This window comes from Bubalus bubalis, chromosome 10 (assembly GCF_019923935.1).
Source record: "Bubalus bubalis isolate 160015118507 breed Murrah chromosome 10, NDDB_SH_1, whole genome shotgun sequence".
Classification (NCBI taxonomy): Eukaryota; Metazoa; Chordata; class Mammalia; order Artiodactyla; family Bovidae; genus Bubalus; species Bubalus bubalis.
The window spans coordinates 43,319,203-43,332,887 of record NC_059166.1 but is presented as its reverse complement, the minus strand read 5'-3'; the positions used below and the strand labels follow the sequence as shown (position 1 = coordinate 43,332,887).

General features: G+C 45.2%; 1 protein-coding gene across 2 annotated transcripts in view; it reads left to right on the top strand.

Moving 5' to 3' along the window:
- Nucleotides 1-13,685, top strand: part of GABRR1 (gamma-aminobutyric acid type A receptor subunit rho1) — a 35,146-nt gene that overhangs the window by 2,454 nt on the left and 19,007 nt on the right. The gene's annotated exons all lie outside the window — the stretch shown is intronic.

Here is a 13,685-nt window from a genome sequence, read left to right as displayed (position 1 = left end):
TGTTTTTTTTAATAAGCATGTATTGAATATTAACTAGACTGGGGTTTTTCTATGCATATAGTTTTGTAACCTTATTGTATTTAATGTGATTTTATCTGCATATTTTCTTATTTGAAGTATATAGTGTTATCATTGGAATGAACACACTATAAAGTGTCATAACAATTATAACTGCTTAAGTATCTTCCTCTGCTTACAATATTTAACTGCTTTCTCTTTGTTATTATAAATATTCTGTCTGGATATCTTTGTATATAAGGTCATTGTTTATGTGCATGATTATTTAATTAGGGTAGACTCCTGGAAGTATATTAGACCAAATGGCATAAGAACATTTAAAGTTCCAGTATAACTGGCAGAATTGCTTTCCAAAATGGTGAACCCAGCCAGGTGTTTTGTTTTTATGTAGCCTAAGTTTGTAAAGGGCTCACTTAATTTTAGCCAGACTCTAAACTCGTAAACTGCTGGTAATTTGTAGCCAGGCTGCTTTTCACGGTTCATACTAATAACATAAGAAGCAAGGTGAACACATGCACACGGTGAGGGTGAGGCTAGTGAGGGGCCAATGATGCAAAATTTAAAGTGACCCTTAGGAATTCCCTGGTGGTCCAATGGTTACTACTCTTTCCACTGCCAAGGGCATGGGTTTGATCCCTGGTCAGGGAACTAAGATCCCACAAGCTGCAGAGCACGACTGAAAAATAAATAGCTGGCTGAATAAATGAATATGGCCTTGCACGACCCAAGAGTAAGGGCCTTCTTACATTTTGTGTCTCACTTGGGGCTTACTTTAGTCTCTGCCCTGGCAAATAATTTCTGTGTTTTTCTCAGCATCTTCTTGGGAGATATAGCCAGATGGGATCCACCTTCATGAAACGTGCTGGATAAAGATCAGAGTGCCAGGGCATTGAGCAGTGTTTTTAGAATGTATCAATACTTATGGTCTCTCCCTCCCCCTTGGAAGAATGAAAATCTAGCCTGTCTACACTACAGGCCCCTGGACAAATTCCTACTCAAGCTCTGGAAGCACAAACCGATCCCATCAGAAGCAAAGTACCATTAGCATTCTTGTCTGTAATGCTATAGAACTCAAATTTAAACTGCAGGAAAGAGAGGTTCTAAGAGTTGCAGCTGATTTCCATTTGGGGAGGTGACACTGGTGGCAGGGTGGCAGGAGGATGCAGAAGGAGTTGCAAGGCAGACAGAAAAAGTCATCCAGAGTCCCTGCTTTAGACCAGATGAGAGACGGTGAGAGCCGGAGCTAGGACGGTACTAGTGGGATGAAGTGAACAGGGATGGGGGAAGATGGATGAGAACTTTCAGGAGGCAGAATTGTCAGGATTAGACTGGGTGGGAGTCTAGCAGGTATCTGGAAGGTGTAACTGGGTAGGGGGAGTGCCTGGGAAGGGAGAGCAGGAGGAGAAGCAGGTTTGGGGGCAAAGAGGATGAGATCAGTATGAGCACGTGGACCTGGGTGTGCTTACAAGCTACTAGGAGATGGTTGTCCATTTGACAGGAAGGGCTCTAGGTCTGTGGCTCAAAAGAGAATTAGGGTCTGGAGATGTAGTTGTAAAGAGAGTTCCTTGGTGGTGATGGATGAAGTGACCCAAAGACAGCATGAGATAAGAGCAGGACAAAGAGAGCTGTGATGAGCAACATTCAAGGCGAGGATGAAGAGGACTCCATGGGGACCTCCCTGGTGGTCCAGTGGTCAGGAATTCACCTTGCAATGCAGGGGACACGGGTTCAATCTCTGGTTGAGGAACTAAGATCCCACATACTGCAGGGCTACTGAGCTTGCTCACCACGAGGAAAGATCCCGTATGACACAACTAGAGGATTCAGGGAAGGAAGCTGGAAATGGGTGATCAGAGAAACAGGTGTAAAACAGGAATGGAGAGGTGTCAAAGGGGCTAAGGGAGCATCTACGGGACAGTTATCAGATGCGTGTTACAGAGCAGACACCGCCCTGGGCAGTGGGTGCCTCATCAGTGACCAAGTCAGGTACACACTCTCCCCGCAAGAGGCTTACGGACCAGAGAGGCGTTCAGTTGAGGTGTCAAAGGTTTCCAGAAGGAGGGAGCAATCCATGTGGATTGCAAAACCTGGTGAGTCAGATCCCACCAGGGTCAAAATCAGTCAGGTAGAGGGCCAAGATGCAAGCTCCACTTATGGGATGAAGAGCCGTTAACAATGTCAGTGGGAGGAGATGGGCAGCGGTGTGTTGAGGAGAGGAGAAAATGGGAGTGAATGTGGTTCACTTTTACAAGAAGCCTGGCTGTCAACTGGACCACTGAGACTAGAAGAAAGTGAGGGCGATAGACAGTGATGGGAGCTTGCAGCGGATTCAGGTGATGAAGGGCAGAGGCCAGGAGGGAGGAGGTTGTTGACTGTCAGAACCTGTCCTGACAAAGCACAAACCTCTGGGTTATGGGTGGGGTCTCTTTGATCGCCCTACACCTCTTTTATTATATTTTTATGTAAAAACATTTTTTCTTAATTTGGCTGTGTTGGGTCTTAGTTGAGGCATTCAGGACATAGTTCCCTGATCAGGAATTGAACCTGGGCCCCCTGCACTGGGAGTGTGGAGTCTTAACTACTGGACCACCAGGGAAATCCTGTGATTTTTCTTTTAAGTTAACAGTGTTCTCTCTTCATTGCATCCCTTCATTCTCCAGAGAGCTTGCTAAAACTTTGAGTCTTTGTGCTTCTCACTCTTGTCTGGTTACAAAGCGCCGCTCATCCTGATAGTTTCCTGAGCCTTCACTGGGCTGCTCCAGGGCTCACCACACCCATCTCTTCCCTCTTCCTCTGGCTCATTTTTTTTTCCTCCTCCAACATTTAGCATAGATGTCACCTTTTTTCGAGGACCTTGCATGGCCCTCCCCAACCCCTGCATCTGAAGTCTCAGATGACTTTTTTCCGAGCTTCCACGGCCCCCATCTATCCTATCTCAGACAACTGATCATTCAGCATTATCAGCCTATGAGCCCCCTGAGAGCTGTCTGCCCAGGCTGCCATAACAAATACCTCAGGTTGGGTGGCTTAAACAACAGACATTCGTTTTCTCAAGTCCTGGAGGCTAGAAGGTCATGATCAAGATGGTGGCAACTTTGGTTTCTGGGAAGGGATCTCTTCCCGGCTTGTAGATGCCACCTTTCTGCTGTGTCCTCATAGTGTCTTTCCTCTGGGCTCACCGCTGGGGAGACGGAATGTGATGGGGAGGCTCTTTGGTGTCTCTTCCTCTTCCTAAGTGGACACCAGTTTCAATTAACCTTAAATACCTCCCTAAAGGCCCTTCGTCCAAATACAGTCACATGGAGCGTTACGGGACTATATGAATGGGCGGGCACAGTTTAGTTACAACAAGGGCTCAGCTAACACCTTTATCCTTGTCTCCCCAGGTTCAAGTACAATATCTGATAAATAGCAGATATTCAAGAAATGTTGGGCATGAATAATTGAGAGACTCTTAACCCTTCCTTTTCTTGTACTTCACTCATTCATTCATGCATTCAACAAATATGTATTGATGACACTCTGCTCCAGGCACTGGAAGAAGCAGTGAGCAAATTGGACCTCACCCCTTCCTCTACAGAACTTCAAAGTCCTTGGAAATGCCCCCCTTTTAAAGATGAGAAGAGAAAGGCCCAGAAAAGTACATAAGTCATGCCTGGTCATACAGTGTACCCTCAGAGTTCTGCATCCCCCGTTTCTCTACTTCCTGCACCCAACTCTGACCACCGTAAGAGGAGAACGGGAAGTTATACTCATGGATGTAAAATTCAGGTTGAACCATATGAAAATGTTTTCATATGTCAAAACCAGAGCAATGTTCATGTTAATATTTTCCTATTTAATCCTTATAGTGATCCTATAAGGTTAGGGTTATTCCCTCATTTTATAGGAAACTGAAACAGAAAGATCAGGAAAAGGGGATGTTCAAGGTTGAGATTTTACCAGAGAAGCAGGTGGACAAACATGCCCTTGCTGCGCCCTCTTGTCCCCCTGGGAGGGCCCAGGAGGCCAAGTCTGATCCATCGACTTGGATCCATCGTGGTGGCAAGAAGGCTGGATCAGAAGACTCTGAGACAGCACAAACACCCCACCCATGCCAGACACAGCCTTCCGGTTCTAGGCAACTCAGGTGTCCCACAGGTGTGCAGACTTCAGGCATCATGGAATATTCACTGTCTCGATTAGTCAGGGTTCTCCCAAGAAACAGAACCAATAGCATGTGCATAACATGTATATATTTGGGCTTCCCTGGTGGCTCAGTGATAAAGAATCTGCCAGTGCAGCAGATGCAGATTCAATCCCTGGGTCAGGAAGATCTTCTGCAGAAGGAAATGGCAACCCATTCCAGTATTCTTGCCTGGGAAGTCCCATGGACAGAGGAGCCTGGTGGGCTATATAGTCCATGTGATCCCAGAAGAGTCAGACACAACTTAGATACTAAACAACAACAACAATGTATGTATGTATATCTATCTCCCTATCTGTCTCTCTATGGTATTACACACATACACATATATAGTACAATATTTATTATAATATATATATTATATATATATATATACCTATATATGTATATATACGGGGCTTCCCTGGTGGCTCAGAAGGTAAAAAATCTGCCTGCAATACAGGAGACCTGGATTCAATCCCTGGGTTGGAAAAATCCCCCGGAGGAGGGCATGGCAACCCACTCCAGTATTCTTGCCTGGAGAATCCCCATGAACAGAAGAGCCTGGCAGGCTGTAGTCCATGGAGTCACAAAGAGTTGGACACAACTGAGGGACTAAGCACATATGTATACACACACACACACACATATGAGGGGAGCTGGGGTGGGAGGAGGATTTATTTAAAGAATTGGCTCATGTGATTGTGTGGGCAACCAAGTCTGAAATTTACATGGCAGTCAGGCAGGCAGGGGGAAATTCCAGCAGGAGTTGATGTTACAGCTGAAGGCAGTGCGGACCAAATTCCCTCTTCCTCAGAGGACCTCAGTCTTTTTTTCTAAGGTCTTCGACTGATTGGATGGGACCTACCCACATTATGAAGGGTAATCTGCTTTATTTAAAGGCTACTGATTTAAATGTTAATCACATCTTAAGAACACCTTCACAGCAACATCTAGGCTGGTATTTAACCAAAAACTGGTACCAGAGTCTAGCCAAGTTGACACCTAACTTACCTATCACACATTCTTAGAGGCAGTGGTTTGAAAAAGAGATCATCAGTTACCCAAAAATCCATTTAGTGAGGAATCCAAGGAAAGTTATACTTGAGGGAAAATACACAGTCCTTACTCATTATGTGGAAAAATGCACAGTCTCCCTAGCAGTTCAAGAAATGCTGTTCAAGAAAGTGTAAATAACATTATGGCAGAAATAAATAAAATAAAGAAAAATTAAATGTGCACACACATACTCACACAACCCCCAGGCCAATGAGTCTGTGGGGAACACAAAATCACCTCTGTGTGGCTCTGGCAGTAGACTGGCCATTTCCACATTGCCGTCTGCCTGTAGGACTAGAGCTATAATGTTGCTGTTATTCACTCGCTCAGTTGTGTCCAACTCTTTCCGACCCTATGGACTTCAGCATGCCAGGCTTGAAGATGAAGTAATGAACAAAGTGAAGTATAACTTATCGAATGCTCTGCTATTAATTAAATGAGGCTTCTGGCAGAACCCTGCTCCTAAGGGACCCCCAGACCTGAACTAACCTCTGGGAAATGTTTTGAGAAAACATCATCCTTAGACAAACAGACTGGGAACTACAGCAAGGAAAGATCAAGAAGAAAGACCACGGACCAGAAGTTTTCATAATCTGACTTAGCAGCAGCAGCAGCAGCAATAGCAGCAGCAAGAAGATAGAATAAAAATGTATGTTCAAGAGACATACACCCTCCATTCAGTTCAAGAAGCTGTCTCAAATGTCATCCTGTATTATCATAACTTCAGTTCAGTTCAGTCGCTCAGTTGTGTCCGACTCTCTGCCACCCCATGAACCGCAGCACGCCAGGCCTCCCTGTCCATCACCAACTCCTGAAATTTCCTCAAACTCATGTCCATTGAGTCAGTGATGCCATCCAATCATCTCATCCTCTGTCGTCCCCTTCTCCTCCTGCCCTCAATCTTTCCTAGCATCAGGGTCTTTTCAACTGAGTCAGCTCTTCGCATCAGGTGGCCAAAGTATTGGAGTTTCAGCTTCAACATCAGTCCTTCCAATTTACACCCAGGACTGATCTCCTTTAGAATGGACTGGTTGGATCTCCTTGCAGTCCAAGGGACTCTCAAGAGTCTTCTCCAACACCACAGTTCAAAAGCATCAATTCTTCCATGCTCAGCTTTCTTTATAGTCCAACTCTCATGTCCATACATGATCACTAGAAAAACCATAGCCTTGACTAGATGGACCTTTGCTGACAAAGTGATGTCTCTGCTTTTTAATATGCTATCTATATTGGTCATAACTTTCCTTCCAAGGAGTAAGCTTCTTTTAACTTCATGGCTGCAGTCACTATCTGCAGTGATTTTGGAGCCCAGAAAAATAAAGTCTGACATTGTTTTCACTGTTTTCCCATCTATTTGCCATGAAGTGATGGGACCAAATGCCATGATCTTCGTTTTCTGAATGTTGAGTTTTAAGCCAACTTTTTCACTCTCCTCTTTCACTTTCATCAAAAGGCTCTTTAGTTCTTCTTCACTTTCTGCCATAAGGGTGGTGTCATCTGCATGTCTGAGGTTATTGATATTTCTCCTGGCAATCTTGATTCCAGCTTGTGCTTCTTCTAGCCCACCATTTCTCATGATGTACTCTGCATATAAGTTAAATAAGCAAGGTGACAATATACAGCCTTGACGTACTCCTTTTCCTATTTGGAACCAGTCTGTTGTTCCATGTCCAGTTCTAACTGTTGCTTCCTGACCTGCATACAGGTTTCTCAAGAGGCAGGTCAGGTGGTCTGGTATTCCCATCTCTTTCAGAATTTTCCACATTTTATTGTGATCCACACAGTCAAAGGCTTTGGCATAGTCAATATAGAAGAAATAGATGTTTTTCTGGAACTCTCTTGCTTTTTCCATGATCCAGCAGATGTTGGCAATTTGATCTCTTGTTCCTCTGCCTTTTCTAAATCCAGCTTGAACATCTGGAAGTTCACGGTTCATATATTGCTGAAGCCTGGCTTGGAGAATTTTGAGCGTTACTTTACTAGCGTGTGAGATGAGTGCAATTGTGCAGTAGTTTGAACATTCTTTGGCGTTGCCTTTCTTTGGGATTGGAATGAAAACTGACCTTTTCTAGCCCTGTGGCCACTGCTGAGTTTTCCAAATTTGCTGGCATATTGAGTGCAGCACTTTCACAGCATCATCTTTCAGGATTTGAAAGAGCTCAACTGGAATTCCATCACCTCCACTAGCTTTGTTCGTAGTGATGCTTCCTAAGGCCCACTTTCCAGGATGTCTGGCTCTAGGTGAGTGATCACACCATCGTGATTATCTGAGTCATGAAGATCTTTTTTGTACAGTTCTTCTGTGTATTTTTGCCACCTCTTCTTAATATCTTCTGCTTCTGTTAGGTCCATACCATTTCTGTCCTTTATTGAGCCCATCTTTGCATGAAATGTTCCCTTGGTATCTCTAATTTTCTTGAAGAGATCCCTAGTCTTTCCCATTCTATTGTTTTCCTCTATTTCTTTGCATTGATCACTGAGGAAGGCTTTCTTATCTCTCCTTGCTATTCTTTGGAACTCCACATTCAAATGGGTATATCTTTCCTTTTCTCCTTTGCTTTTCGCTTCCCTTCTTTTCACAGCTATTTGTAAGGCCTCCTCAGACAGCCAGGTATCCAATTTGGAACATGTCAATTCCTTCTTCTTAAGTTCCTAGGGACTTAATCAGTAAATGCACTCATTTTTTCCCCCGACCAGGATTGAACCCACTTCCCCTGCATTGGAAGCATGGAATTTAAACCACTGGACTGCCAGGGAAGTCCCAATAAATGCCCTTGTTTAATCAGTGAGTGGGCACCAGTTTTGTGCAAAGTCCATGCTGGCTCTTCTGTGAGGGGAAAAGTAAGCTTGGACCTTCCACATTGAACCCAAATTCCAGGCAATGGGAGCCAGATCTCCCAGTGAGATACAGTGGCCAAACTTGCCTCCCATCCTTAGAGCCAGAGCCTCTGAGTGTGACTCCTGGCTCCTTCAGTTTCACAAGTTATTCAAAGCGTCTGTGTCTTAGCTTCCTCATGTATAAAATGGGCACAATGGCAAGGCCTACCTCACAGGGTTGTTATAAGGACTGCTAAGTCACTTCAGTCATGTCCGACTCTGTGCGACCCCATAGACGGCAACCCACCAGGCTCCGCCACCCCTGGGATTCTCCAGGCAAGAACACTGGAGTGGGGTGCCATTGCCTTCTCGGTTGTAAGGACTAACCCAGTTAATACATGTGATATCGTTAGCCTGGTAACTGGCAGAGAGTAAGTACGCAGGCAGTGTTAGTTATCCTTTTATTTGCTATGTGTTACATTTCATTTCAAGGTTAATACTCATACCTCAGCTGGTAAAATGATGCTGGTGACATGAAAAGTATTTTAAGATATATGTAACTTGAGTTAAAAGCAAGTTACAGTGTTTTTCCCTCTCTCAGGGTTGTAAGGATATACTCAGGATGGTACAGGTTATTTCTTAGTGGTTTTCATCCTCTCCTTTAGGCCTCAATCTATTTTCCAAAAAATGTTAACATGGGAATGTGAACAGAAAATAGTTATTTTAAAATATTAAATAGCAACTATTTAAAAAATATTTTAGGGGAGTTCCCTGGTGGTCCAGTGGTTGGGACTCAGTGCTTTCACTGCCATGGCTGGGATTCAATCCCTGGTCGGGGACTAAGATCCCACAAGTTGCATGGTGTGGCAGAAAATGAGTAAGATTTTACATGTCCTAATTATCAGTTTTTTGCTAAGCTAGAATCTCAGCCTCATGAGGGCAGAGGTAGTGACATCTCAGAATTTGGCAGCCCTTCCTTTAGTCGGTGCCCAGTTCTGTTTTAGACTGGCCCAAAGCCACAGTAGGGCTTCCCTGGTGGCTCAGTGGTAAAGAATTCACCTGCCAATTCAGGAGACTCAGGTTCGATCCCTGGGTGGGGAAGATCCCTTGGAGGAGAGCATGGCAACTTATTCCAGTATTCTTGCTTGGAGAATTCCATGGACAGATAGACTGGTGGTTTACGACATAGTGACTAAACAACAAAAGCCACAGTAAGATTGGGGCCAAACTTAATTTTTATTTCTACCCCCTCTTTCTTCCTGCATCTCTTATATTGCTCTCTCTGGCACCCATCCAAAGAACTAATACCGTTCTTCACTCACTAACATGTACTGAGAGTCCACGGGCACCCAGCACTGTGCAAAATGCCAAAGATGAAGAGGACTCTGCCCTCAGTGGCCTGTGGCCTCGTCCTGCCCCTGCTGACCATCCACTGTGATGACCTGTAGCTCTCCCTCCTGTCTTTGCCCTTCCCCAGCCATGGAACCTGAAAAGGCAATGGCTCCCCACTCCAGTACTCTTGCCTGGAAAATCCCATGGACGGAGGAGCCTGGTGGGCTGCAGTCCATGTGGTCGCTAAGAGTCGGGCACGACTAAGAGACTTCACTTTCACTTTTCACTTTCATGCATTGGAGAAGGAAATGGCAACCCACTCCAGTGTTCTTGCCTGGAGAATCCCAGGGACGGAGGAGCCTGGTAGGCTGCTGTCTATGGGGTTGCACAGAGTGGGACACGACTGAAGCGACTTAGCAGCAGCAGCAGCAGCAGCAGCAGAAGCAGCCCTGGGACCACCTCCTGCAGAGCGCACGCCTGCCCCTGCTCCACTTTGTCGCGAATGACATAATCCCTGTGCATCAGCTCTGATATCCCTGGGTATCAGTCGGGTCTTGGCAGAAAACAGCACTGCACTCAAAAGGGCTTAACCAATAATTGAATAAAGAGACCGCTCACAGAGCGGTGCACAGGGTTCAGGGCAGCAACCAGGCAAGTGAATGCCCCACCCCCAAGCACAAGAAATACAGGAAGCCATGACCACCTGCAGACCTGAAGGGGAAATTGTGTAACCGGAGCTTATTGAAGTACTGTGATTATCTGTGGTTACAGAGCAACACAGACATGGCTAGTCCCTGGCATTGAAGCCGAGAGAGAAGGAGGAATTACCCTCTGCTCTCTCATCTCCTGCCAGTGCACTTTTGGCTGAATCCCTAAGCTGAAGTGCAAGGATGCCCAAGAGAAATGGTCCACCTGGCAATGTGTCCCTCTCCATACTGACAGCTTCATGGCAGTTGCAGGTTAAAAATGCCATCAGTTTCATTTGGGGAGATAGTTTAGGTCAGACCTCTTCAAATCAGGCCTTCTGAATAATCAGTCCTCCAATTCCTGCTTCTGTGGGTCATGGGAATTACTCGTTGAAAAGCTAAAATAATGCATTGCAGTTTTGTAGTCTTTTTTTTTTTCACATTTTATTCCAGTTAGATTTGAAGCAAATCTACAGGGTGAAGGATACTTTATTGATTTGAGTACCTGGACTCTCTAGAACACCTTTAGTTTTAATTTCATAGTAAGCCTCAAAGACGGAGTGCACAAAGATGCGCTCAAGTAAGGCAGACAGTGACCAGAGGTGCAAGCACACCCCTGTAAGGGGCCTCTTCTCCACACCTAAGCTACAGTGATTTGCAGCAATGCCTCTACTCCTGGCTGAGGGGCATGGAGCAGAAGGAGGGCTCCTGGCTCCATTAGGAGAGAGAGAGGAGGTGGGCAGCAATGGCTTCCTCCCTCCCTTCCAGCAGCAGCGTACTTCCACCCTGATCCATTAGTTAAGATTCTTCCCTGGGGCGCGGCCTTTGTTGCCAGCTCAGCGATTTCCTTCCTTTAGGAGGAAACTTCCTGTTGGCTGAGAAACAACAATGACTCCTTCCATGTGCAGTCCACCTTCAAGTTCCAAAAGCAAGTACCCACACAAACATGATCCTATGGGGTCCACACAGCCCTGGTCCTGTCACAGAGCTTCACCTTCAATAAGATGAGGAAACCGAATCCCAGGGAAAGGTGCCCAAAGGCACGGAGCAGGCAGGTCACTGGAGGGTGGAGCTCTGTTTTCCTGTCTCCCAGACACATTCTCCGCACCCCACACCCCCCACCCCCCGCCCAGAATGATAATTTCTTCAGGAAAGAAGATAGCCAAGCACTTAACGATGGATGGAGCCAGTTACAAGGGAGGAAATTGTGTGTTGAGGATGAATGCACCAGAGCTCTGGTTCTCAAACTGCCATCTCCAGGGACTTCTCTGGTGACCCAGTGGTTAAGACTCCATGCTTCCAGTGCATGGACCAAGGTTCCATCCTTGGTCAGGGATCTAATATCTCACATGCCAGGTGGCGTGGCCAAAACATTAAAATAAAGTGCCATCTCCTGACCACCACCAGCAGCAGCATCTGGAAACTTGCTGCTGCTGCTGCTAAGTCGCTTCAGTCGTGTCTGACTCTGTGCAACCCCATGGACTGCAGCCCACCAGGCTCCTCCGTCCATGGGATTTTCCACGCAAGAGTACAAGAGTGGGGTGCCATTGCCTTCTTCGCTGGAAACTTGTGACAAATACACATTCTTAGACCTCAGCCCAGACCTGCTAAATCAGAAACTTTGGGGCAAGGGGAGGTTCAGGAACCTGGGTTTGAAACAGGCCTCCACGAGATGCTGATGTAGGCCAAAGTTTGCAACATGTGCATTGGAAGAAGTGTGAGTGTGTGTTTGTGTGTGCATGGTACACGGGAGGACACACACACACTGCTGTTGGGACAAGGAGGAGCTGGGAGGGCAGTTCATTGTTTCTGTGAGTTCCAGAGATGCTGCTGAGGGGTAAGTGAAGACTGTAAAAGGCCCTTGTGGCACTGATTGTAACGGCAAAAGACTAGAAGCAACTCATGTGTCCACTGAGAGAGGACTGAGCACATGAGTGATGGTACATCTGTGCAATGCAACACTATGTAGTGTGAAAAAGAATATGAGGCTTGGGATACTTTGATATGGAAAAAAATCCAAGTTATATATATATATATATATAAGGGAAGAAAGAAAAAGTGTAATTTTATATGTTACTTGATGTGTAAAAATAAGAGACCATTTGCCACAGCATATGACAAATACTGTATCATTTCACTTCTACGTGGAATTAAAAAAAAAAAAAAAAACTAGTATATAAGGAGAACAGATAGGTGGTTGCCCTAGGTGTGGGGTGTGGGGTGGGCGAAATGGATGAAAGGGATCAAGAGGTAGAAGCCTCCAGTTATATCATAAATAAGTGCTGAGGATGTTAATTACAGCGTGGTGACTATAGTTAATACTACTGTATTGTATATTTGAAAACTGTAAGAGTAGCTCCTAAAGTTTCTCACCACAAGAAAAAAAATGTGTGACTGTGTGAGGTGAGGGATGTTAACTAGATGCATTGTGGTAATAATTTTATCACAAAATATACATGTATCACATCATCATGTTGTACACCTAAAACTAATACAATGTTAAGTATTGATTATATCTCAATGAAACTGGAAAAACATGGGATATAAGAATGTATGTTTGTATTTACTTGTACCTACAAGATACTCTGAACAGATAGACCAGAAACCAATAAGAGAGGTACCAGGGGGAAGGGGGACTTCCCTGGTGGTCCAGTGGTTAAGACTCATGCTTGCAAAGCAGGGGCTCTGGGTTGATCCCTGGTCAGGGAACTAAGATCCTACAAGCCCCACGGCCAAATGAAGAACAGAGAGAGAGCAGTAACAGTGGTTGGGGGAATGGGATGAATGGAGGCACAGGTAGAAAGCCAACTTTTCACTGCATTTCCTTTCTCTTTTTAATTGTCAAACCCTGCAAATATATTACCTACTTAGAAAAAGTAAATATGAATTAAAATGGCCCTAGATGCGATTCAGAACCATAAGTACAAGAAGCTGTCTCCCAGGAGCCAGAATAGTTGGCATTTGACCCAAGGGCAAGTCCATGCTGTCTTTGCAGGATGGGCCATAGGGGTCCAAGGGAGACAGGCTCAGCCCACACCCACTGCCTCTCCCCTCCAGCTGCAACCTGCCCCAAATGGCTGAGGAGCTTTGGGTGAGTTTAGACTTATTAGTAAGCCCAGGACCAGCAGTTTTCGCCGTTGGTTTCACATTAAAATCATCTGGGAGGCTTTTAAAAACAATGTCCAGGTTCCATTCTGCCCACATCAGCACCTCTGAGATGGGGCCTGAATATTGGGTTTTAAAATATTTAATTTATTTTAAAGCCTTTGTTGAATTTGTTACAATATTGCTTCTGTTTTATGTTTTCTGGGTTTTGGCCAAGAGGCATGTAAGGTCTCAGCTCCCTGAACAGGGAGCGAACCTGCACCCCCTACACTGGAAGGTGAAGTCTTAACCACTGAACCACCAGGGAAGTCCCCTAGGTGTTGGTATTTTGCAAGCTCCTCATTCACATTCCTAAACTCCTGTCTTGGACCTTCTGGGTTGGTTCATTGATCCAGAAAGCCCGGGAATGGAAGAGAGGATTTCCAGTAGCTTTAAAGAAGAAATACCACAGCCCATCAAACTTGTCAAGATCAAGTCTGAATGCAAATAGTTTTCATCCGACT